This window comes from Tenrec ecaudatus, chromosome 9, assembly GCF_050624435.1.
Source record: "Tenrec ecaudatus isolate mTenEca1 chromosome 9, mTenEca1.hap1, whole genome shotgun sequence".
Taxonomy (NCBI): Eukaryota; Metazoa; Chordata; class Mammalia; order Afrosoricida; family Tenrecidae; genus Tenrec; species Tenrec ecaudatus.
The window spans coordinates 163,684,314-163,710,539 of NC_134538.1; the positions used below are offsets into that span (position 1 = coordinate 163,684,314).

Consider the following 26,226-nt stretch of genomic DNA (forward strand, 5'->3'; position numbering starts at 1 on the left):
GTTTTCAATGGGTTGGATGAGAGCCGCCCACATGACTGAGGATCATCTGCTCAAAGGGAACTTGATGTAAGGTGCCCTAAATGCTGGCAGCAGCACAGAGGTTTGTGTCTCCTTCATGACGAGATACTATCACCTTGCAGCTGCAAGGCCAGCAGCTCCAACGCCCCTCTTCCTCTGTGGGAGAAAAATGAGGTGGTTCGCTCCTGTAAGGAGTCTCGGAACCCCTAGGAGCAGCTCTACTCTGCCCTATAGGCTCACTGTGAGTTGGAATTGACTTGATAGCAGTGGGTTTGGCATAACCTAACCAAATTGCCACATAAACTAACGATCCCCTAACGTATCTGTTGGATGATTCAATAAAAATGACTATTGACCCCTTTGAGTCTTTCTTCATCTATCAAAGGGGAATAATCTAGAGCTATTCGTGTTCTTGTTATCTGCCATCAAGTTGGCTACCAGCTCTTAGGGAACTCTTGCACAAGGGAACGAAACAGTCTGGTCCCGATACAAGTTTCAGTGGTTGATTTTCCAGACAGTCTCAGAAACCCACAGGGACAGTTCTACTCTGTACTGTAGGGTTGCTATGAGTCAGAATGGGCTGGATGGCAGTGGATTTGGTTGCTAGGTGACCAGATCTGTCTTCTGCAGTACCACCAGGTGGGCGCAGGCCACCCGAGGCTCTATGGTAAGTTGCTTTAAAAAATAAAAGGAAGAGAGTTGAGCCATTTTATAAAATGCGGACTAAGGAAGAGGCGCTGGCTATGAAGGAGAGGGTCCTGGCACCTGTCCAAGGGCCTGTCTCAGTAACTCTCCCTTGTCTGCTGATGCTGCTTTCCGAGTTAGAAGGCTCGATTCCCCTTGTCTCGAAGCCACCACCGCCACCACCTCAGGACAGTCCTGTGGCCTTGGGTATGGGTCCAGGGCAACCCAAGTGTGGGAGGGGAAGAGGAAGCAGGGAACCCTGAAAATCCCAGAGCTTGACAGATTGAAACAGGCATAGAGGGAAGTGTGAAAACGGGCCCTGGACAGTTCCTGCTCCAAATTAACCTGTGACTCAGGGGAAAGCAGGCAAGGCCACTGACTCTCTGGGTTTCAATGTCCTGGTTGGAGGACAGGGGAGGGGTTCTGGTCATTCTGAATTACAAATCACAGAGGGCCATGTGGCTGGCACCCTCCTGCAGGGTTCGGAAGTGAAGGAGGAAGGAAGATGGCCTCTGACAGGCAGCTGCTGGCAGGCAGGCCTATGCGATGAGCACTCTTGGGGAAGCAGGAAGACTCAGGCATTGAGTCATGGGGGAGAGGCCAGGCCTGGGGGTGTGGAAGGAATTCGAGCATGTGAGGCTAGGGATCACCACTGCACGACACAGTTATAAAGGTCTAGTTAGGATTACTTAGACCACAGGGGGTGTAGCTCAGGGGTAGAGCATTTGACTGCAGATCAAGAGGTCCCTGGTTCAAATCCGGGCGCCCCCTGCCAGGTCACATTTTAGATTCCTCACAAATGTATGCTCTTTCCCTTACCCTGAGTGGCCTCCAGGGCCAAAATGACCTCTCTTACGGAGCCTCTATCTCGTGGGCCGTGACAGTGGCCTGGCTGAGGCTTCAAGCAGAGCAGAGCCGAGTTCCATCAGGAATGCAAACCAATGGTAGTTAGTTCATGGCTGCCAAAGAGAGCAGGACAGCCCCAAATGGCTAAGGTTTGGGTGACCTGGGGCACTAACCAGAGCAGGAAAACAACAGTGAAAGCCCTGGCCTGGGAGGCCTGAGGCACAACGAGGCCCTCGAGTGTGTGTGCTCAGTCCAGGCTGGCCAGTCAGCCGCCGTCTTGAGCTGGGAACAGTCGTCAAGAGATGGAACTGCTGTGCCGTGTCCATGCTGGCTGTATTTTCTTGAGGCTGCATTTCTAGCAAGTCTTTGACCTGCATTTTTTCCTGTCTGGGTTGCCTTTTCTGTCTGCATGCATTTACAAATTCAGGTTTGTTCCTGTGACTTTGCATGAGCCCTGAGTGGCTTGGGAGGAACAGGCTCAAAGCTCTGGTTTAAAATCCGATTCTGCTTCCTACCTGCCTGGACCTGACAGCCAGTCACTGCGACTCAGGGTCCTCGCCAGCCTTCAAGGAGGGGGCCCCCGGGGAGAACAGAATCACACCTCATTTGCATGCCATACCCCCTCTGCATTTCCCACAAGCAGGAATCCTGGGGATCGCTGGTCCTCAGACTGCATCCAGTTGTAGTCCAGTGGTGGTCTGCTCCTGCTTGCCGCCCATGCTTTTGTCTTTGTCGATAGAATGTCTGCTTGTGGGGACAGTTCAGAGTGTCCATGAAATCCCTGCACACTTTCATTTCAGAGGCCCTTGCTTCATGCAGCGGCCAGTCTCTCTCTCTACTCGATCCCACAGCCGTAAGTGGTTAATAAGGGGCACCTGTGGTGATTTCCCATTTATAGACTCCCGCATCTTCCTCTATGTTCTGTGTATCCCAGCCAGACCATTAGTCATCCTCACTCTCGGGAGCAGAAGTGAGAGAGACATCATCCACAGCGCCTTCTTTCTGTGTACGTTCGTGACCCCAACTAGGTATGTGGAGGGGGATGCTCCAACTCCATCCACAGAAGCTATTCCCCAGATACGATTACTCAGTCGATGACACGCACATATTTGGTGAAAAATAATACTGCCTCTCCCTTTTCCTTTTATTTTTGGAATAGTAATCCCATCTGAAGTTATTACCAATTTTAAATTCTAACCTTCATACCAACCTTTTGCCCTTTGTGGAGGAAAAAGTCATTTAGCAGAGTAATAAAAATAACAACCACAGAACTGCCCCATAGAGTTTCCAAGGGTACAAATCTCAGTGGAAACATATTGGCACATCTTTCTCCTGAAGAGTGGTGTGAGGCTTCAAAACACTTTAACCACCCAGCCACCAGGGCTATTGGACTGAAGTAGAAACTTATGTGTAAAGCTGGAATACATGAACTATTAGCAACTTGTGATATGCAGATGACACAACCTGACCTGCTGAGAGTGAGGACTCGAAGCACGTGCTGATGAAGATCAAGGATTGCAACCTTCAGTGTGGATACAACTCAATGTAAGGAAGACCCACATCCTCACCACCAGACCAATAAGTAGCTTTGTGGATAAATGGAGAAAAAATAGTTGTCAAGGATTTTGTCTTGCTTGAATCCACAGTCGATGCTCATGGAAGGAGCAGTCAGGAGGCCAAAAGACAAGTTGCATTTGGGTAAATCTGCTGCACTGAAAAGCAAGGATGTTCCTTTGAGGATTAAGGTGCACCTGACCCAAGCCATGATAGTCTCCATGGCCTCACATAGATGTGAAAGTTGGACAATGAATAAGGAAGACCGAAGACAATTCATTGCATTTGAATTGCAGAGCTCGCGAGTACTGAGTGCTCCAAAGCCTGCTGCTAGAACAAACCTGTCAGTCCTGGAAGAATATGGCCAGAGTACTCCTAGAGGCAAGAATGGGGAGGCTTCATCTCACGTTCTGTGGACATGTCAGGAGAGCCCAGTCCCTCGAGAAGGACATCACGGTAGATAGAGCAGACGGGTCTGGACACCAGCACAGGAACCCTGGCGAGGAAGGCGCGGGCTGGATGGTGTTTCCTTCTGCTGTGCATTGGGTTGCTGCTGTGGGTCAGGACTGACTCCACAGCACAGAACAACAAGATCTTGTCGATTATACGTGAGACAATGAGCTGCCAGTTGCTGTGCAGTTGAACCTACCCTGTGCTGATGAGTGCACAGAATCGAACTCAGAAGCAGTCCCCCTGTCTTGTCTTCTGAACCACCTGAGTTGTGACCAATTAATTTGACCCTTCTAGCTGTCACTTCTTAGGTGATGTCTTATGCTTCTGGGCTCTGTGCCGGTGGCTATAATCCCATTTGAAGGGTGTTCTCTGCTTTACTAATGGACAGGATTTGGGTGGGATTAAAACCAGACTTTAGTAGAGGGTGTGCATCAAGCCATACCCGTTGTTTCCTTGGGGCACCTTCAAGACTACCTTGGTAGAGGGTGCAGCTTAAGACACTGTATCTTTATTTTTTCTTGGCTTAGGGCATATACACTAGTACCACTGTGAAGTTCTGCCCCACATCCCCTGGAAAGCCAGACCTCTATTTCCTGACAGAACTTTAGCAGAAGGGGAAAGGCTTACCATGACTTTGGGACATTTGTGGTTTCCGTTTATGGACCCTACCTCTGCTGACCCTCAGCTATGGGACTGAACAACACCCATCACCACATGAGCCTGTAGGAAACAGAAGTGATTCCCCAGGCTGCTCCTCCCACCACCCCCATAATATATAAACTAAAGTGCTGCTTGCTAACACATGGTCACTGACTATACACTTGGAGGTCAACTGCTTGAAGGTTATCTGCCTGATAGGTATCAGCCATCTAGAACAGTCAGACCCTATATCTGTCCCACCCAGAGTAGAGCCCACTCCCTTCTGAGAAGGATAATGGATTGTTCCCCTGAAGGAGAGCCCAAAGACTCTAAGGTCAAACCAACTCAGGGATAACCAAGGTTAGGCTGCCACCTTGACTCTAGAGTCTGCCCAACTTGTCATGTGTGTGCCTTCCTGTCACATGTGTGTCCCAGTGCCTCCCCTTCCTGTTGCGTGCACACCCCTAGCCTGTCCCCTTCCTGTCGTGCTTATGCCTGCTGCACAACCCTTCCTGTTACACATGTGGTTACCTGTACTTAGGGGGACGTGCACGCCCCCTGAGTGTATATAAGCCTTGGTTGGAAATATATTCTCTCTCTTTCTCTCTATGTGGCATGGGTGCTGAGATCATGGCTGGCTGGGAAGTGAGCATTCGCATGATGTATCTTGTCTGATGTCTCTTTAATTTGACTCATCAGTGACACAGCCGCTCCTTGGGCCCATTTGGTTGTGGGGGCGGGTACCCCTCAAAGTTCCTTGGGTCCCTGGGAAGGTGTTGCAGCAAATTGCAGAACCCAGGGCCCAGGGGAATGGAGCAGAATTGCATCCGGGAAGTTAGATATTTGGGACATCTTTAATCTCCGAGTCCTTGGGACCAGTCTGGCATTAATTCTTCTAAAACAAATTATCACCACATTGCCATCCAGGTAGCTAGTGCTTAACTGAACTCAAGTGCCACCAGGGACTCCTTAAGAGACACTAGCACCCTCGGGCAACCCCACCCTCGGGCAGAGCAGGATTGCTCTGATGGAGAGCTTTCTCCCCTCAGGAAAACCAAGTCAGAAATCCCTGCTGTTCATCCTGCCTCCTAGCTCTCTCCTGTTAGGCGTTCCTCAGCCAGCGCCTGCTACGGATCGTCCCAGGCTTCTGTGCAGAGCATCATGTCCAGGGGCCCAGCCCCAGGCATCAGAAAGAACCAAGCCACAGGGTTCTGATCCTGGCTGCTGTAGTGATACTGCCTGGGTGGGAGCATCCTTCGGCCCACAGACAGGCGACCAGCCCTGGAGAAGGAACCAAGCAGGAGGAATTGAAGCCAACTCAACCCAAAGGGTGAAAAACTGTGGAAACAGACAAAGCCTTGAAGGAATTCAAATCTTCAAGATATGGTGAGGATGAGCCAGACTATGGTCTAAAATCAAACTGCACCACACGCCAGAGGTTCCTCCAGGAGAAGTCACGGATGTGCCTAGTGTGGGGATAAGGCTTTAGTCAAAAGTAAAATCTGATACCACCGGCCACAGGAGAATCCTTAAATGTGCCTGGAGTGGGGGTGAGGTTGTAAGCAGAAATCAACTCTCATCATACACCTCAGGGTGCACTCTGGAGGGTTAGCTCGTCCATCCATTCCTCTGTCTCTCCCACCAATAATTGAGGATGTTATTACTTCACTATATGAGTTTTTCTTCCACAAATGGCAAAAAGTTGGTAGGGAGGTTAGAATTTAAAATGGATAACTAGTTCTTTCAAACCCTAAGCACAGGGGACTGCTAACGCTTTGCTGGGGCCCAGGTAGGGAGTAGATGGTATGGCTTTCTCTTCACTTGGCACATAAATAAGGGGGCGCCTGGATTTGAACCAGGGACCTCTTGATCTGCAGTCAAATGCTCTACCCCTGAGCTACACCCCCTGGCATGCTAACATAACATAATTAGGATCTTTCACTTGTGAGGTAGCTCTCAGCTCTATCATATTAACTGATGCTCTTCTTTGGGACTGGCTGACTCAGGACTGGACACCTTCCCTCAGCTCTGTGGCCTTCCAGGGCCCATGGCCACTGGCACCATTAGTTGAGAGGACATCAAAGAAGCTGCCTGCACAACACAACCCATCCCATTGGCTGCTGCCTTTATGGTTTGGGCCCAATGTAGCCAATGTCTTCAAATCAGCCCAACAGGCCCACCTGGACCCCAGACCTGCGCCTTTCTCTCTTTGATTGAAGACAAAACTAGCCGATATGTACTTCCTGTGTCACCGTGAAAAAGTACACGAACATGGGGACAGACATGTATTTTCCCCCAATTCTGGAGGCTGAGGGTCCCAGCGGTGTGGCAGCCATGTTGTCACTGCTGGGAATTCTGCCCCATGCCGCGCTCCAGGCTTCTGGGAGCCAGGAATGGCCTGGGGTTCCTTGGCTGGCAGCTAGAGCATCACATGGTCAGAGGGCCTCCTTTCTCTGCCTGTCTCTGTGTGTCTGCTCTCTTCTTCTGTCAGGACGGCAGTCAGATGGGGATGGACCCACCCTACGTGTTGTGACCTCGAGTTTGTGGACCTGATGACCTCATCAAAGAGCCTGAATCTACACAAAGTGAAGGCGACAGGTACTAGGGTGTAAGATTCCATCTTGGTGATGCCGTGCTGCTATAGCAGAGATGCCACAAACTGGGGGCTGACGAGGGAGAAGTGGATTCCTTTACAGTTTGGAAGGTTAGACATCCCGAGAGGGGACCAGTGCCTGTAGGAGGTTTTCTCTGTTTGTCTCCTCTGAAGGGTGGTCCGTAACTGCTTTCAACATCTGCCGGCCTGACGTTCCCTGGTCGTCAGCATCTTGGCTCCAGTCTTCCTCGAGGCCGCAGAGGTGCTCCCTGCAGGGCTGTCGGCCACAGAAGTCCCACTGCATTCTATCCTTTCATCCCTGGAGCTGCTGACCTCCCTCTTTCAAGGGCTGCTCTCTTTCCTGTTGTTCTATCTCTAATATGATCAACTGAAAGGAAAGAAGGCTCACGAGTTCTGAACAAGTCAGAAGCCAGCAGAACAATGGACAGTCACTCTCAACTTGAGAACAAGTCTCTCTTCTCTTCAACCCTAGGCAGTGGCCCTGTCTCCAGACTCTGGACCCCTGAAGTTAGTCCCTCCACTTTGGACTTCAGCTCCTCCTTCCAGATCCCCGGTGGCAAGTCTCCTCCTGGTTAAGGTGGCCCTTTCCTCCGAGTGCAACTGAGTGGTGAACCCGCCCCATTGGCCCTGGCAGGCCCAGATAGTCTGCCCCATCGCTCAGATCTGGGCAGCAGATCTGGCTCCATGCCTGGCGCTCCTGAATGGGAGCCCGTACTCTAGATGCAAGTGGGTGAGGCCCTGCCTGTCTGAAACCTAGGAGACTATGGCCAAACCCTTTGACTCTAGACCGCTGATGAAACCCAAGATGTCAGGCTTCCACCCTTGGACATCCCAGAGGGCATCATTCCACCCTTTGTTTCCCAGTTCCTCTCGGCTCTCACCCACGCACTTTTCTTAGGCCAGCCCAGCCTCTGCCCCGAATGGGCAAGTGGTACAGAGCTTGCCAGCTATACTGATAAGTGCCCAAAGCAGCCCTTTCTGTCAGGAAACCTCTTCCCAAGAGGCCCAACTCTCGTACTCCTTGGATTGCCTAGTGTGGCTCCCCCAGTCAAACGCCTGGAGGTGCCTCGGCCTCCTAGTCAAACGCACTCAGTTCTGTCTCCATGGGTAAGCTCCTGATCGGTCTGCCCCACCCTTCTGCCGCTTCTGCCACAGCGCTCTGCCAATGCTTCCCACCCTCTGTGCTGTCTCCCGTGTCCCAGCTCTCCTCTCTCTTTTCAGCCCTCACCAGCATTGTCTTTGATGTCCGTACTTCCTCCAACAGGCTCTTCAATGCAACTTAGACTTTAATTGTAGCCTCCACCTCTACCCAATTGCACAACGCCCTCCATATTTTAGGTCTGTGTGAGAGGAGCACCCCACTCCTGATCTCAACTCCTGCCTCGTTACCTGGTGCTTATTTAACAGAATTCTTCATGTGAGTGGCATAGTTGTTGCTCTTGTTAGGTGCCACAGAGTCGGTTCCGACCCATAGTGACCTTATGCACAGCAGAGTGCAAGACGGCCTGGTCCTGAGCCACGCTCACATTGTTCCTATACTCGAGCCCATTGTCCGTCCATCACCTTGAGGGACTTCCTCCTTTTCCTTCCCCTCCACTGTCGCAAGCATGATGTCCTTCTCCGGGGACTGGTCTCTACTGGCCGTATGACCAAAGTGTGTAAAACCAGGTCTTGCTTTCCTAGTCTCTAAGGAGTGCTCTAGCTATATTCTTCCAAGACACGTCCTTGTGTCCTTTCAGCCGTCCATGGTACTTCCAATATCAGTTCTTCTCTGTTGTTCTTTATTCAATGTCCAATTTTCACATGCACACGAGACCACTGAAAATGCCATAGCTTGAGTCAGGGGCTAGTCCTCAAAGTAAAATTCCTACGTTTCAATACTCAAATAGGTCTTGTGTAGCAGATTTACCTAATACACCTAGTCTTTTGTTCCCGTGTCTGCTACTTCCGTGAGCATTCATTGTGCATCCTAGCAGGACAACTTCAGTTGGCATCCATTTATGTGGCGCTATCTATTGTGCCTGTTGTGAGAATGTTGGTCTTCTTTACATCGAGTTGAAAGCTACTCTCCTTCATCTTTATCAGCAAGTACTTCATTCAAGTCCTCCTCACATTCCGCAAGCTCCTTGTGTCCTCTGCATATCGCAGGTTGTTCAGCCTTCTTCCAATCCTGGTGCCACATTCTCCCCCGTGTGACCCACAGGCTAAGAGCTAGAAGTGAGGATGTCTGCTCTAGGATGAGGCTCTCCCTCCCCGATGCTTTAGGAAAATTCCCTGGATTCGTTCCACATCTGTGAGGCCAGAGCTCCTCGGAAAGCTCCAAGTGTCTTGGTATCAGTCGTCCCCTTGTTCCAAGCGGTTCTCTATACAGGAAACCTAGATCCAGAAGAAATACATCTCTTGATGTTAATGAATTTCCCATGAACTCCGATCATTCTCAAAGTAAATTGACTAAAGATAAGGATCATTCTTGGAGATTGTATCATGCTTTTTAAGATGGAGGAGGGTGGGTTCTAGACTCACCCACATGATGTCTTAAGATAGAGGAGAGCAGACACTGCCAAAAGCAAAGGAGGGAAGGCACGGTGACAACAGAGACTGACCCCAGGGATTGCCAGAAGCCAGCAGACTGGCCTGGAAGAGCTTCTCCCTCAGAGCCCTCAGAAGGAATCAGCAAGACTGAGCCCTGGAATTCAGACTTGTAGCCACAGACCTGAGAGATGGTCACTTCCATTGTTTAGATCAGTCACTGTGGTATCTTGATCAGGCACCCTGAGAACCCGGATGGTGGCCTTTGTGGAGGAGGTGAGCACATGTTGGGGAGATGAGAAACACACACAGAAGGGACAGTCATTGTGGCTCCCCTTGTGCTCTCAGCCTGGAGCGGGAGGCTCTGTTGGGCTTGTTCTTTAAAACCCCAACCTGGGAGGGGGTGCTTCTAAACCTCTATGGGGACCCAAATAGAGAGTATGTGGTAGTGGTAGCTCTCAAAATGGCACATAAAGAAAGGGGGCGCCTGGATTTGAACCAGGGACCTCTTGATCTGCAGTCAAATGCTCTACCCCTGAGCTACACCCCCTGGCATGTTAATATAACTTAATTATTGCCTTTCATTTGTGATGTCACACTCCGCTCTGTAATATTAACTGGTGCTTCCCTTTGGTTGTGGCTGACTCAGGAGTGAACACCTTCCCTCAGCTCTATGGTCTCCTGGATCCTATAGTCCCAGGGATCTTGAGCAGGAAAGAGGACAAAGCAGCAGCTTTGGGGGGTGAGGGCTAGGAGGGTGGGGGCGCACTGTTCCCATTGTCATTTTAAATTAGGACAATGTATCCCAAACAGCCCATGTAATCTTAATTTGGGCCCTCAGACCTGGGCCTTTCTCCCTTCAGTGAAGTCAAAACTGGCTTGTGTATGTGGATCCTGGGTGTCCCATAACAGAATGCCTCACATTGGTACCCTGGAACCACAGAAATGTGCTGTCTCCCAATCCTGGAGGCTGAGTCCAAGGTCAGTGTGGCAGCCATGCTGATCCTGCACTTTGGACAGAGGACCTGCTCCCTCCGTTCATCTTCGGTTCTGGTAGCTCCAAGAGCTACTTGGGGTTCCTTGGTTTTCAGCCACAGCATCACAGTCACACGGCCTCCTCCGTCTCCTGTGCTTGCTCTCTCTTCATATGGACGGCAGTCAGGTAGACTGTGGAGCACACCCAAGTTTATGGAACTGATGACCTCTTCAAAGACCCTATATCTAAACCAAATGCGGGTGCCAGGACTCTGCCTTTGTTATACCCTGCTGCAATAGCAGATAGGCCATAAGTAGGTGGCTTAGGAAACAGAAGTTAATTTCCTCAGTCTGGGAGGCTAGAAATCCCAAACGGAGCCAACTCCCTGGAAACCTTTCTCTGTCAGCTGTGGGAAGGCCCTACCTGCTCTGAGCATCGCTGCCCTGACATCCCTGCCACATCACCAGGTGTCTTGGCTTCGGTCTTCCCCAAGTTAAGAAAGTCTTCCTGCAAGGACACTGGGGGAAAAGGTCCCACTCTGCCCCATTTTTCATTCCTGGCTCTCCTGGGCTCTCTCTGTGCCAGCTTCTCTTTCCTATTCCTACTCTCCTAAGGGAAAAGGTGACATGGGCCACAAGTTTTGTAAAAAGTCCCTTACATGGGATTAGGGGTGTGACCTGATTAATTATGTGGCATCAGATGACATCATGAGGGAGTTCTTCATTGCATAACTTACAAGTGATATCATTACATAACTGCCAAATCACTGAGAGTCACCCCAACAAGTTATGTAGTTTAGGGGAATAAACTTCAATTGATGGCATTTCTCAAAATTCATGTCCTTGATATATGCAAAGCAAACTCACCCCTTCATATCATCCCAAAGAGCTTAGCTCTATCCTGTGAAGCTAACATACACTTTATCTACTTCCAAAGTACCGTGGTGGAACGGGTACGTCAGATGTCTCCACTTCAAATGGAAACACTGGAAGGAAAGAAGAGACTTTGGAAACCAAACAAGGCAGGAGGCCAGTAGAATGATGGACATTAGCTCTCAGTGCTTGAAAATAATTCTCTCTTCTCTGGGTCCAGTAGGTAGTGGCACTGTTCTCCAGAATTGGTTTGCTAGGCCCTCTGGACCCCTGATGGTGGTTCCTTAGCCCTGGATCTCAACTCCACAGCTAGTACCACTGGGATGGCAAGTTTCTTCCTTGGCCTAGGTGTCCCCGTTCTCCTAGTGCAACTGAGTGTTGGCCCCATTCCATTGGTCTTGGCAGACCCAGTTGTTCTGCCCCATCCCTTCAGATTTGGACTGCAGATCTGGCCCCATAATCTTGAAACTCGTGAAAGATAGCTCCACTGTCCTGAGGCAAGTTGGTGAGAATCTGACTCTTTAAAACCTGGGACACTCCGGCCCAGCCCACTGAGACCTGGTAGGTGATGGTCCACCCTTTGAGACCCTGGCAGCTCTGTTTCTCTTGCTGCTTGTCTCCTCAGCTTCTGCTTCCTGGTGGCTTCTAGGCTGCTCTAGCTTCTTAGGCTAGTCTGACCCCTGTCCTGCATGGGCAAGTGTTACAGGTCGTTTTAGCTCTACTGATAGGTGCCCAGTCACCCCACTCAGCCAGTGAGCCATGGGCTTAAGACACTCCACTTTCTGACTCTGCACGAGGGACTCTAACTGCTCCAACCATTACCTGGAGGCACTCAGCCTTCCAGTTGGCCTGCTGCTCAGATGCACTCAGCTCCCTCTCCATGGACAGGTGCTTGCATCGTCTAGCCCCACTCTCTTGCTTCTGTTGTCTCCTGTGTTACAGCTCTCCTCCTTCTTTATAGCCTTCACCAGAATTGTCTCAGATGTCAAATTTCCCCAAAGTCTCTTCAAGGCAATCTGGGCTGTATCACTATTTGGCACCTGAAAAGTCCTTCAATCTCCACCTCTATCCAATTTTCAATACAGCCTTCACATTTTAGGAATGTGTAAGGACAGCACCCCATTCCCACCCCACTCCCAAATTCTGTCTCCTCTTTCAGGTGCTATGCTAACAGCAATACCCCAGATGAGTGGCATTAAGGAACAGAAATGTTAGGACACTGGAAGGTAGGGTGTCAGCTCTAGGGCGAGGCTTCCTCTCTCTGATGCCGCAGCAAAGTGTCCTCGACTCCTTCCCACAGTGTGGGCCCGGGCTCCTGGGAGAGCTCCGTGTGTCTCGGGATCCATCTTCCTCGGGTCTGGGAGGTTCTCTGTGCAGGGACCCTTGACCCCTAAACCAGCTCTGTTTTTGGCTCTTCTCTCTTGAAGCTAATGTGTTTCCGCTGATATCTGCCTACTTGTTTAACCTTTTTTACATCACAAAATATGAACTAGTCTTGGAGACTGTATCTTGATTCAGTAACATACATTAGAGGCGGCTCTAATCTTGCCTCATGAATTTATTAGGAGTTAAGTTTTACTACACATAGGACAATTCTATCAAATCCCAAAATGAAGGATAAGCACATGATCCTGAATGCATATCCAAGTTGACACATAGGCTTGTTGGACACAATTTAATCTGTAATATTTAACCCTGTGTACCCTCAAGATTACTGTCCTTCTCATGTCTAAAACACATTCACCCAATCATATTACCCCAGAGTCTAAAATCATGACTAGTCCCAAATCTCCTGAGGCAAAATTCCTCTTCATCTGTGTACCTGTGAATGTAAAAGACAAATTGCCTGTTTACCAAGGACAATGGTGAAGGTGGTGGGAGGAGGACAATGCCCACCACAAGGACCAAAATTCCAACATCCCACAGAACAATTTATCAGAGACCATGTGGGCAAGGGAGTGCCCTCCAGAATGTGTGTGTTGCCACGCTGCTGCATGGATGTGCCTCACTCTACCTTCCAGACCCCCTGGGAGGGCAGACCTTGTCTGACAGTGGGGTCTTTAAGATGGAGGAGGGTGGGTTCTAGACTCACCCACGTGATGTCTTATGAGATTGGAGAGCAGACACTGCCATAAACAGAGGAGGGAAGGCACGGTGACAACAGAGACTGACCCCAGGGATTGCCAGAAGCCAGCAGACTGGCCTGGAAGAGCTTCTCCCTCAGAGCCCTCAGAAGGAATCAGCAAGACTGAGCCCTGGAATTCAGACTTGTAGCCACAGACCTGAGAGATGGTCACTTCCATTGTTTAGATCAGTCACTGTGGTATCTTGATCAGGCGCCCTGAGAACCCGGATGGTGGCCTTTGTGGAGGAGGTGAGCACATGTTGGGGAGATGAGAAGCACACACAGCAGGGACAGTCATTGTGGCTCCCCTTGTGCTCTCAGCCTGGAGCGGGAGGCTCTGTTGGGCTTGTTCTTTAAAACCCCAACCTGGGAGGGGGTGCTTCTAAACCTCTATGGGGACCCAAATAGAGAGTATGTGGTAGCTCTCAAAATGGCACATAAAGAAAGGGGGCGCCTGGATTTGAACCAGGGACCTCTTGATCTGCAGTCAAATGCTCTACCCCTGAGCTACACCCCCTGGCATGCTAATATAACCTAAATATTCCCTTTCATTTGTGAGGTCGCACTCAGCTCTGTAATATTAACCTGTGCCTTTTGGGATTGGCTGATTTATTACTAGATAGCTCCCCACCTGTTTTCCTCCCCCTTTGGCTTAGCAACCCCATCTCTGTTCTAAGCAGTGGATCCAGCCCCATCCCCTGGCACTTGAGAATGACGGCCCCTCACTCCGGATCTGAGTTAGTCAAGGTGTACCTGCTTGACCCCTGGGAGGACATGACTCCTCCCTTGGAGGCCCAGTGGCCTGGAGTTCCCCTCTGGGACATCTCCCTTGGAGACTGAGATTTCTGCTTCCCACGCTGCTTTTCTCTTCAGCTTCTGATTTCTGGTTTATTGGTCTCTTTGCCCCATGCCTTATTGGATATCTTGGGCCAGATGGCGACTTTAGGCACCCAACTCCATCAGTAAGCCTGGTCCCAAAGGGTCTCACCTCTCTCACTCCATGAGTCAGCTTCCAAGCCACCTGGTCCGCGTCTCCTGGTTCTGGTGCTGCCGTCTCTGGTGCGGATTCCCACCACCTGCGCTGTATCTCGCTCTTCACTTTCTCACAGCCCTCATCAGAACTGTCTTGGATGTCCACACTTCCACCGACAGTTCTTTCAAGGCAATCTACAGTCAGACTACTCGCCCATTAAAGCTCTTCCAGCCTCGACCTATTATTACTCCATGCTACCACTGTGAAACAAATTCATAGACCTTCATATGTGTATAAGAAAAAGCTTTATATACAAGAGCAGTTGAATATAGAGGAAACATCCCTGTCCAGTACAGATCAAGTCCTTAAGTCCGATATTAGCCCATATGCCTGATACCAATCTATAAAGTCCTCAGACTCATGAAACACATGGGCGGTAGAATCATCTCAGTGCCGACTGGAGTCTCCAGGTGGCTCCTCCAGTTCCCAGGGCACAGATCTATCATCATAGTGCCATGTGTCTTGTCAGTAGAGCATCTCTCAGGGAGTGAGCAAAGGGAGAGTCCCTCGCCTCCAAGGAGGAAATACAGGAGTTCCCAGAATCCTCAGGAGAAGGCAAGGCCCACCTAAAGGCCTCATTGGCTATGACCCGATTGACAGACTAGACCTATTTATTACTAGATAGCTCCTCTCAAATCCCACCCAAATTGACACCAGATTAGGTAATTACCACAGATCACCCCTTGTTAATTTAACACTTTAACAAACTCCTTAGCCATATATAGTTTTCAAGCAAACAATAATAAAATCATATTTGTACTTAACAGGATAAAACTAAAATGCATACAATTCCATATGTGCCACCCTCATTTAAAAATAACATTCTATAAGTGAACTAAACAAATACCCTATGCCTAACAATTGCAGTTGAGTAATATCTACACCTCAATCCTATACCCAATGAATATATTCCCTCACCTATGAAAGTTTGTAAGCTAACCACTTCATGCTTTTATCCTCCCCATTTTGAGTTTCCAATTTCTATACTGTCCACTTACATTAACCCAGTGCTCTCAGGAGACAATCATATTTTTTGCTATGAATAATCTTCATTCCAGTTGGAGCCTTGTGAGTCTGCATCCATAAGAAAAGTCAAATCAGGACCTGCCGTCCATAAAAAGTCAAATCAGGACTGGCCGCAGCAATGTGCACCAGTTCACAGGAAGAAAGAAGATCTCTTCATCTGGTAGGGTTCTGGTCGACTCAATGTAGGCTGCCTCATGTAGCCTCACCAGGGTGCCCATTGGTCACCTTGCCTTTAGACCATGGCTCCTCACAAATTCTCAACAAACCTAGCCCCTTTGTGCTAGGTCATGAATTTCAGACCAGTCAACCCACTCTCTTCTTCTCCTCTAGTTCCTGTAAACCAGGTCCACAGGTATCAGTGGCCAGACTCAACCCATCTCTCTATTGATGCTTTTCTCCCACTTCCACTGAACAAGTGGATCCAGGTGGTCACCTAGCAAGCATTTCAGCCTGCCCACATGCTCCCTTTAACAGTTCAGTCCTAGAGAGGAGTTTTCTTCATGGTTCCAGATTTTTTCCAGCTACTGGCATAAATCACTAGTTCAAAATTCCAAAATCTAAAGAGTTCCTTTTTACCTCATTCTTTCAATCTTGCCCTTAGACTAGTCTCTTGGAATGCAAATATCCTGAGTACTCCAAAGCACTCAGTGGGCTTATCTTCTCAGAGACTTATTTGCAGGCATGTCCTAACCCAACTACAGACCAAATTTTAATGGCTCCTGGCAACGGGCTTACAAGCTCTCTATTTTCATATTTCCCATTATCATTTATATCAGTAATAATAAGCAGAAATCAGTATAAACAAAATAGAATCTGATATTAATCGCAATTCTTAAAATAGTTAAATTCAATCCTTATTTAGCTTATCTTAATCCTTATCTAAACTGTTCTCTTGATGTAAAATATGGGACTAGGACTCTGAGAGCATCAAACCAGAGTCAGGCTTTCAGTCAGCTATTCTGACCTTCTGTCAGCCATTTTCTCTAACCAGCATGGTCTCTCAGAAATTCAAGGGGCGATTTCTACCCTTGAGCTCAAAATATACATTAACAACATTCAAATTTGCCATTTCACACAGGAATAACCAAAGACTAAAACCAAACAAAATAATCAAAACTTTAACCATATACTTTCCAGAAAACAATCAAGTAAACTGTGTGGATTTATCTGACCTCTGACTACCAAAGAAAAATTACCATGAAGCAGAGGTTGAAGAAACATCCACTCTCCATCTTTATGATTTGTTCCTCTAATACCCCACTCCTGATACCATAATGTGTTAGTCTGGGTAGACGAGAGAAACAAATTCATTGACGCTCATATGTGTATAAAAACAGCTTTATATACAAGAGCAGTTGAATCTTGAGAAAACCTCCCAGCCCAGTCCAGATCAAGTCTGTAAGTCCGATATTAGCTCATCTGTCTGATACCAATCTATAAACCCTCTTCAGACTCATGAGACTCACTCAATGACGCTGAATGCAGGAAGATCACAGGCCAGTGGGTGCAAAGTCTTGTGGATCCAATGGTGATAGAAGCATCTCAGTGTTGGTAGGGGTCTCCATGTGGCTTCTCCAGTTCCTAGGGTACCAATCTAACAGCATAGGGCCATGTGTCTTGTCAGTAGAGCATCTCTCAGGGAGTGAGCAGAGAGAGTGTCTCTCGCTTCCAAGGAGGAATACAGGAGTTCCCAGAATCCTCAGAAGGTCATGCCCCACAGAGGCCTCATTGGCTGTGACCTGATTGACCGACTAGACTCCATCCCTTCACTCTTAATGATCTCAAGTCCCATATTGACACCAGATTATGTAACTACCACAAACAGTACTTGCACATTTTAGGAGTGCATTAGAGCAACACTCCACACCAGCCTAAAATTGTGACTTAGTTATCTAGTGCTCCTCCAACAGAAATATCACAAGTGGGCATGTTTTTAACAAATAGAAATGACTTCCATCACAGGTTAAGAGGTCTGAAGTCAAATCGATTACAAGAATTAACCTATACCCCCCTCCCAGGGGGACAAAGAATGGAAAAGTGGGTGAGGGGCAACAGAGGACGACTTAAGATATGAAAATAATAATCTATAACTTATGAAGGAATAATGAGGGAAGGCAGGCGGGGATGGAGGGAGAAGAAATGGGGAGCTGATATCAGGAGCTCAAAGCGGAAGAGAATGCTCAAAATGACAAAGGCAGCATATGTGCAAATGTGCTTGACACACTGGATGACTGTATGGATTGTGATAAGATATGTAAGAGCCCCCAATAAAAGTATTTTAAAAAAATCTTCTGAATTGTAAATTCAGGGTGCTAGCTCTAGGTGAAGGTTGTTAATAGGCTTCCTCCAATCCTGATGCTGCATTTTTCTTTATAGAATTCAGCTTCTCTTATGATTTGCTCAGCATACAGACTGAACCAGTATGGTGAGAGGACACACCCCTGACGTACACCTTTCCTGATTTGCAGAAGGCTATGGATAACATCAGAATCCCAGTTTTTATTATGACCTTGTGAGTTTCTGTGACTGTAACTTAACTGGAGTAGAAAGCCCTGCCTTTCTCCTTAAGACTGGCTGATGTTTTCCAGCTGCAGACCTTGAGCATCATAGCCTGATTGGTAACCACTTGGCCACCAGGGCCACTTTAACTACCTGAGAGAGGGGCAGTCACTCATGGGGGCTTGCATGGGTGGTAGCTCACCATACTGGGGACAGGACAGCGCAGGGTTGGGGGTATGAATAATCCTGAGACATGCTCTATCAGGGCTGCCCTGACTGCCTTGGTCAGAAGGCCCTGGCCCATTCTTGTATGCTCTTTTATCTACCATAATGTATGCATCACAATGGGTCCTGTTACCACTTCCATAGCTCCCCATGTAACTGTGATGTATTGATCTGCCACCAGTGGAGAATTTGTGACATGTCCTTTGTTCCATGTCTGTTAACAAAGGCCCCACATGAACACTCAAGCGCTATGTTGTCTGCATGCTAATGGCTTCTCTCATCCAGATGAAGTGTCTGTGCTTTTGTATTGTCTTTGTCCTTTTTAAGATGTAATGAAAGTTCTCCATCAATTATATTTGAGATTGAGTCTTGTTTTTACCCTAGACCGCATTTAAACACACAGGAGAGCAGACGCAGACAAGAAAGGAGACCACAAGACACATGATGTGGCTGAGGTGAGGACCTCAGGGAGATGCCAGAGCACAGACGGACACGAAACAGAGCTCTCGCAGACCTCTCAGGAGGATCAACGTGGTTCCCACACGGGGCTCAACCTCTCAGCCTCCAGCATGGTGAGATAATCCATTGCTGTCACTTAGAGGCACGCACATTGAAACATTGTGTTATGGGAGCCCAAGGAAACATAGACACAGCCCGGTTTGTCTTCCCTACAGGAAGACAGGCACAAGTCTGGGGGACCCAGTGTGGGTTATATTGGAGATGGTCTGCTCTTGAACAAAACTGAGAGTAGGGGGGCAATGAACAAGGGAGTTCTTTGACCTCCTCCCTGCTGCTGGTTCCAGTTTCCAAGGGACCTGGAGAATCATAAAGCTGAGGGAAGGTGTCTAGTTCTGAGTCAGCCAGTCCCAGGGGAGGCAGTTATTGTTACAGAGCTGGGTGCTGCTGTATTAGGGGGTGTAGCTCAGGGGTAGAGCATTTGACGGCAGATCAAGAGGTCCCTGGTTCAAATCCAGGCGCCCCCTCATTTATAGGCCATTCTGAGGGCTACCACTAGCCATACTCTTTATCTGGGTGCTCAGTGAAGGATAAGTTCTCCATTTCTCTGATGTCCCAACAAATGATTGGGTGGGATGCAAATGAGGTGCAGAGGATTCTTAATCAAGGAATGGTAGTTTTGTCATTTCCCTGGCTATAAGAATGAAGCATCTCAGGAACAGAATTCGCAGATCACCCAGGAAGACAAGCCACCAGTGGAGAATATTGGAAATCCCGGCCTGAAGTGGTGGAGGCCGCAGAAACCACACACTGAGACCAGGAGACAGAGCAGAGAACAGCGCCAAGACCCTAAGGTTGTGAGGCACGGCACTAGGTGGGCTGCCTGCCCCTCGGGAGCAGAGCCCAGGCGATTCCATGGCGGAGAGGCTGAAGACCAGAGAGATGTGGCTGCTGGCTGAGGAGGAGTGATGCTGTGGACCCGGGCCTGGTCCTTCCTTCTGATCCTGGCTCGTGGTAACTGCTTCACGTCCCTAGGAAGCCCCTGTGATCCGCAGTGTCGTCTGTGCGTTCTGTGTGCCCAGAGCAATGAACCCAGAGGAATGGTTGGTGTCAGAACAAGGCAGAGAGAGGTGGAGGGTGGAGCCAAGTCAGATCTCTGCCTTGTGGCGGTTGACCGCAGGCTGGTGTGGAAACGGATTCTCCTCATCATGCAGCCAAAGGAAGTCAAATGTGGCCCCCACATCTGGGCACTCACTTCCCCGGGATCTGGTGCCCTAAATTCAGACTGCTCACCTTCTAAGCTATATGAAAATACATTCATGTTTGCGAAGCCACACACGGGAGGTATTTTTGTCCCAATGGCTCTCTCAAAGTAAGAGTCTTAAACCCTGATTCCTATAAGCATGACCTGGTTTGAAAAGTATGTCCTCAATGATGTCATGGCTTCAATGACATGGGTGCTGTCTGTCCTGATCTCATATGAGCGCTTGCTTATATAGAGGAGAGCAGCCTAGACACGGAGGAAGGGCGTCATGGAGCTGGAGCTGTGTGCCAAGTGCCATGGGGCTGCCAGGACCCAGGAGGGAGGCCAGGAGCAGAGTCTCTCAGAGTCCTCAGAGGGCCAACTGGTCTCAGATGGCTGGCACCCTCAGCTTGGACCCTCAGCCGGTCTCAATGGGGACATGAGTGCATCTCTCACTTGAAGCCACCCCCTTTGTGGCACTTAGTCATGGCAGACAGGAACCACACACACTGCTCCTTCTGGTCTTCACTGAAGGAAAAAGGCCCAGGCTGGGCCCTGGGTCCAGAAGGGTCAGTGTGGGTCACTCTAGAGACCTTGGCCTGCTCTCAGCCTCAACCACAAAGGCAGAGCTAATGGCTGAGGCTCTGCAGAAAGCTGCTCTCCTCTCTCTCTGCTGATGGTCCAGGCAGAAGGAGACCTGGAAGGTCAGGGAGCTGAGGGAAGGGCTCTAGTCATGAGTCAGCCAGTCCAGAGGGAAGCACCAGCTACAATTACAGAGCTGGGTGCTGCCTTGAAACTCAAGAGCATTAATTAGGCCACCCTGGAATGCCAGGGGGTGTAGCTCAGGGGTAGAGCATTTGACTGCAGATCAAGAGGTCCCTGGTTCAAATCCAGGCGCCCCCTTATTTATGGGTCATTTTGAGAGCCTGCATGGATGCTTAAGTGTAGTCACATGATTGTGTCTTTTATGAGTGTGGATCTCACCTGCTCAGCCATACCGGAGTCCACAGAGGCCACCCCGTGGTTTGTGGGGACTGCTGAAATAAGATACCTCAACGGCAATGACTTTAAAGAACAGAACTTGGTTGTGTCTCACAATGCTGTGCCTTCAAGTCCGCCTTGTTGACTCCTTCTGAGGGAGCTGAGAGAACGGCCTCTGTGCCTCTCTGCTGACTCCCGGTGGCTCCTGCCAATCTCGGTGTCCGCCTCCTGCCGCGCTGCCTTTCCCCTCTGTTCATATCTGTTTCTGCCAACTTGTCCTATAGGATAAATGTTGGAGGAGCTCAAGACCCCATTACCAAACAAGTTCACAGTCGCAAGCCAACATACTGTAATATACCATCTCGGAGTCATCATTCAATCCATGACAGCCACCCCGCTTGTAAGCTTCCCTTCACAGAGTGTAGCATGGGACACTCATGCTCTGTCCAGAGTCTACCTAGTGACTGGCTCTTCCCACCTCTATCTATGTCTATAGCACTTTCCTTTCACTCCATGTCCTCCAGTCCCCACCTTCCCAGTAGGAGAACTAGCTCTTGCTTTGGTCCAGAGCTGTGTGCTGAGTGATGAGCTGGGTGAATTTCCAAGGCCTCTGGGGTTGTAACAGGGCTGAGCCCACCGTGGAGCAGTAGGTGTAAGGAGGTAGGGACATGAGGAAGCCGGGGTACTGTTTGAACATCTGTGACGTGCATGCCCAACGGGTCCCCAGAAGACGAGCGACTCCATGTCTTCACATGTGAGGGGACTTCAGAAAGTTCATAGACATTTCCATCATCTTTTCATCTATTTCCTACAAACTGTTCAGACCATAAGACAGCCAACAAAGCTCCCCCGGGCCTTCCACTTCCGCCTCTGAGCAGCAGTGTCCCATCACGATTCCCGAGGCTCCTTGACCTTGGTTGTGCAGCCCCTCTCCTCTCCTTTCTGAGCTGTGCCTCCCCCATGAACAGACACTGAGTGGCCCCATGTTTCCCCTCCCAGCTGTCTAATTGCTGCTGTCATCTGGGTCCCAATTGGTCAAACCCCACTGCTTCAAGTCCATTCTGACTCAGGGCAGCCCTGCAGGACAGGCAGAACATCTCCATAGGGTTTCCAACTCACTAATGGCACAGAGTCTGGGTTCGGCTGATTTTTTTTATACTAGTATTGTTAGCATATACTTCATATTATCATTAAAATGATTCCGTCATATCAGGAAGAGCTGTGCAACCATCTCCAAAATCAGTTTCACACATTTTCTTCTAGTACTCACGGTTGTTAGCTCCCCATTGCTCTCCATCCTCCCTCTGTACCTACAGGCGATTGTGAACCCAGTTATTGTCTCCGTAGAGTTACCTGTCCTGGATTTCATTTACAGAGAATCATAGAAAACACAGATAGCAGAACCGTATACCAACAAGTAACAACCCCAAATAATTAAACAAGTGGTTCTCTACCTGTGGGTTGTGCCCTTTTTTGGGGTTACACAGCCCTTTCACAAGAGTTTGCCTGATCCATAATTGTAGCAAAATGACTGATGAAGTAGCAACCAAAATAATTTTATGGTTGGGTCACCACAACATTAGGAACTGTATTAAAGAGTCACAGAATTAGGAAGGTTGAGATCTGCTGAATTAGATAAACACACAGAAAAATCTCAATTGAAAAGAGCAGTAAATACTGAAAACTGAAACAATTTTAGAATGACTTAAAATTGAGCTCATAATGAGATGTTACATTTTGTTCTGTTTTATTAATCATTTTATTGGGAGCTCTTCCAGATATGATAACAATTCATAATTCAATTAGATCAATCATAGTTTTATAATTACTACTACCATCACTTTAAAAAATTTCTTTTAAAAAAGTTTCTATCTTCTTAAACTCTTTGATATCAGCTCTCCTTTAGCCACTCCCTTCACCTGTGATACTCTGGGTAAACTAAAGAAGCAAATCTATAGAGACTCATATGTGTACAATACAGATCTTTATATAAAGGGTAAGTGTATATTCAGAAAGCATCCCAACTCCATCTAGTCTAAGCCCATAAATCCGACTTAGCCCATATGTCTGATACCGATCCACAAAGTCCTCCTCAATCTCACAAAACACACACAGTGACACCGAATGCAGGAGGATCAAGGCCAGTGGATAGAAGGTCTTTGACTCTAGTGGTGGTGTAAGCATCTCAGCGCTGGCAATGGTCTCCACTGGGCTTCTGCAGCAGCCAGAGCTTCATCAGGGCAAGCCCATGTGGCTTCTCATCTGGCATGTGAGCCTTGACAGCTGAGGCAGAGAGTTAGCTAAGGCAGCTGCACAGTGGTCCAACCATTAGAGAGCAAGAGATCAGAGAACCAGAAGGGTGAGGCCCACTGAGCCATTTATCTCTCCACCCTTCAATTAATCCCACATGTGTATCGGCCAGGTTAGCACAATAAACTTTACCTATCTCAATCCACCCCTTGTCAACTTGGCACCTGTATACAATTCTTTAGCCTAACAATTGCAGTTAAGTAACACCTGTACCTTAATCTTACAATTTTATGAACTTGTTCCCCGACCTATGAAAGTTTGTAAGCCAACCACTTCATGCCTTTATCCCCCAATTTTGGGTATCCAATTTCTATACTGCCCACTGACATCAACCCAGTGCTTGAGGAGACAATCGTATTTTTCTATGTGAAGAATCTTCATTCCAGTTGGAAACTTGTGAAGTCCACATAAGCAAAGTCAAATCAGGGCAGGTCGTCCATAAAGTCTGCAGCAGTATGCACCAGTTCACAAACTCAAATAACTTCTCTTCATCTGTCTGGGTTCTGGTCAATTCAATGTGCACTGCCTCACTTAGCCTCCCCAGGGTGCCCTCTGGTTGCCTTGCCTTTAGACCATGGGCTCTCACCAATACTCAACAAGCCTCGCCCCCTCATGCTAGGTCATGAACCTTAGACCAGTCAACCCGCTTTCGTCTTCTCTTTTTCCTGTAAACCAAGTGCACAGCTTTCAGCGGCAAAATCAACCCGTCTCTTTATTGCTGCATTTCTCCCACTTCCACTCAACCAGTAGATCCAGGTCGTCAACTAGCAAACATCTCAGCCTGCTCACAGGCTCCCTTCAACATTCAGTCCTAGAGAGGAGTATTCTTCATGGTTCCAGATTTTCCAGCTTCTGACAAAGACCACTGGTTCCTGAGTACTCTAAAGCACTGGGCGGGGCATATCTTTTCAAAGCTTTATTTGCAGCCATGGCCTAAACCCATCTAAAGATCAAATTTTAATGACTGAAAGCAAGTGGGCTTACAAACTTTATATTTCATACTTCCCAATAAACATTTCTATACATCCTTATATAGATAATAAACAGAAGAAATCAGTATAAACAAGAATAGGATCAGATACTAAACTCAATTCTTAAAATAGTCAAGTTCAGTCCTTATTTAGTTTATCTAAATCCTTATCTAAACTATTCAGTTTATACAAAAATATGGAATTAAATCTCTGAGAACATTAAACCAGATCCAGGCTTTCTGTCAGGCATTTTGACCTTCTGTCATCAGCCATTTTCCTTAAGTAGCATGGTTTCTGATAAATTCAAATGGTGATTTCTTTCTTTTTATTTTTTTCAAATGGCGATTTCTACCCCTGAGCTCAAAATATACATTAATCACATTTGCTTTCACGATTTTAAACAGGAATAACTAAAGACTACAACCAAACATAATAATCAAAACTTTAACTTCCCATGTTCTTTCCAGAAAACAACCCATTAAATTGCATGGGCATATCTGACTTGCAGCCAAAGAAGGAATACTACCATGAGGCAGAAGTCAAATAACCATCCACTCCCCATCTTTATGGTTTGTTACTCCAGTATTCCACTCCAAGTATCATAATGTGTTACTCTGGGTAAACTAGAGGGTAAGTGTACATTCAGAAAGCATACCAACCACATCCACCACCCTAACCCCCAGGAACCCTTACATATTAATTTTATTATTATTTATGATTATTTTTTCTTTTTTTGCCATATCTTACACCTCCAGTGCATCCGCTCACCTACAATTCTGTTATTCATTCAAATTGCATGGCATTATACAGTCATCATTGCTATCAGGTCCTCCAACCTCTCTTCCCATACCCTCAGGGAATCATTACTTCTGTTACTGTTTCTGAAGGGTTGTCTATCTTGACGTTCGTGTATCTTATGATCTTTATTATTCAAATGAATGTATGCAGGTCTAACAAGATTTATGAGGTAAAACAAAGACCATAGTGGTAGGGGGAGGAAATATTAAAGAATTTGAGCATAGTTACATACTAAGGGGTAGCCAAAAAAATCCCGGAATTTCACTGGGCTGAATGGAGCTTTTGTAGTACACATTTTTCCCATTATGCAGGCATAGAGAAACTCTGAGTCAGTGCATCCAGTGACATCACCTGGGAAGGTTCTCTCTGGTCACAGTGAATCTTTTTCATTAAAGCAATTTCACTCAAACCTCATTTTTTTGGTGGTGGCCGATTTAAGAGAACAGTGTGGGGCTGTGAAATTTTGTTTTCTGCTCAGTAAAAATGCCACATAAACTGTTGTGATGTTGAACACAGCTTACAAGGACAGCGCTTTGGGAAAAACTCAAGTTGTATGAGTGGTTTTTCAATTCAAAAAAGGTGAAATGTTGATTGATGACAAACCTCATTCTGGACATCTGTCAACTTCCTGAATGGTTGGAAATGTCTACTTGTAATGGATTTGGATGGAATTCATTCCACCAGGTCAGACTATTAATCAAGCTTTCTATTTAGAGGTTCTGAAAAGATAACAGTGTGCGACAAAAAGGCCTGATGTATGGCAGACTGTGGACTGGTTTTGCCTCCATGACAATGCACCTGCTCATGCAGTCATCTCAGTATACCAGTTTTGGGCAAAAACAGCATGCTTCTCTTGCCCCACACACCTTACTCTATAGGACTTTTTGTTACCGTGAACAGGGACATGAATGGAAAGCAATTTGGGAGGAGCCACCCGGGGGTCCCTTGGGAGGCGGGCCTGGGTCAGGGACGCGTATTATACGCAGGCCAGGCTGGTCTAGGGTGGGGGCGGGGAGTTGACCAGTGAGCAGCGCCGCCGTTGGCCTTGGCGAGGTGCTCCAGGGACTCCCTGAGTCATCCCGGGGTCAGGAGAGGAGGACAGGCCCGGGGTCCTCCCTTGGCAACCCTGCTGGCCTTTGCTGCCTTCTTCTGCCCCAGCGTTGCCTTCTCGAGACCAGCACCTGCTCTGTCTTTAGCCAGAGTCCTGCTGCTGGGACAGCCTCGTGTCCATCTTCACGATAATGGGGATTAAGAAGAGAGGTTAGAAACTTCTTCCCCGGCCCATTCACTTCTTCCCGAACTCTCGTCTTGTCTTCTTTCAAAGTACCATTTCTAAATGCCTTATAGGCCAGGCCTCTTCCATACTTTACCTCA

The 26,226-nt window shown here is 48.0% G+C and overlaps 6 non-coding genes across 6 annotated transcripts; 3 read left to right on the forward strand and 3 right to left on the reverse strand.

Annotated features, from left to right (window-relative positions):
• Nucleotides 1-1,401: 1,401 nt before the first annotated feature.
• On the forward strand, nucleotides 1,402-1,473 carry TRNAC-GCA (transfer RNA cysteine (anticodon GCA)). The gene has a single exon. It is a non-coding gene; the product is annotated as a tRNA-Cys (tRNA).
• Nucleotides 1,474-6,029: 4,556 nt separating this feature from the next.
• TRNAC-GCA (transfer RNA cysteine (anticodon GCA)) lies at nucleotides 6,030-6,101 on the reverse strand. Its single transcript has one exon. It is a non-coding gene; the product is annotated as a tRNA-Cys (tRNA).
• A 3,714-nt stretch (nucleotides 6,102-9,815) lies between these two features.
• TRNAC-GCA (transfer RNA cysteine (anticodon GCA)) lies at nucleotides 9,816-9,887 on the reverse strand. Its single transcript has one exon. It is a non-coding gene; the product is annotated as a tRNA-Cys (tRNA).
• A 3,868-nt stretch (nucleotides 9,888-13,755) lies between these two features.
• On the reverse strand, nucleotides 13,756-13,827 carry TRNAC-GCA (transfer RNA cysteine (anticodon GCA)). The gene has a single exon. It is a non-coding gene; the product is annotated as a tRNA-Cys (tRNA).
• A 5,177-nt stretch (nucleotides 13,828-19,004) lies between these two features.
• On the forward strand, nucleotides 19,005-19,076 carry TRNAC-GCA (transfer RNA cysteine (anticodon GCA)). Its single transcript has one exon. It is a non-coding gene; the product is annotated as a tRNA-Cys (tRNA).
• A 1,547-nt stretch (nucleotides 19,077-20,623) lies between these two features.
• Nucleotides 20,624-20,695, forward strand: TRNAC-GCA (transfer RNA cysteine (anticodon GCA)). The gene has a single exon. It is a non-coding gene; the product is annotated as a tRNA-Cys (tRNA).
• The last annotated feature ends 5,531 nt before the right edge of the window (nucleotides 20,696-26,226 follow it).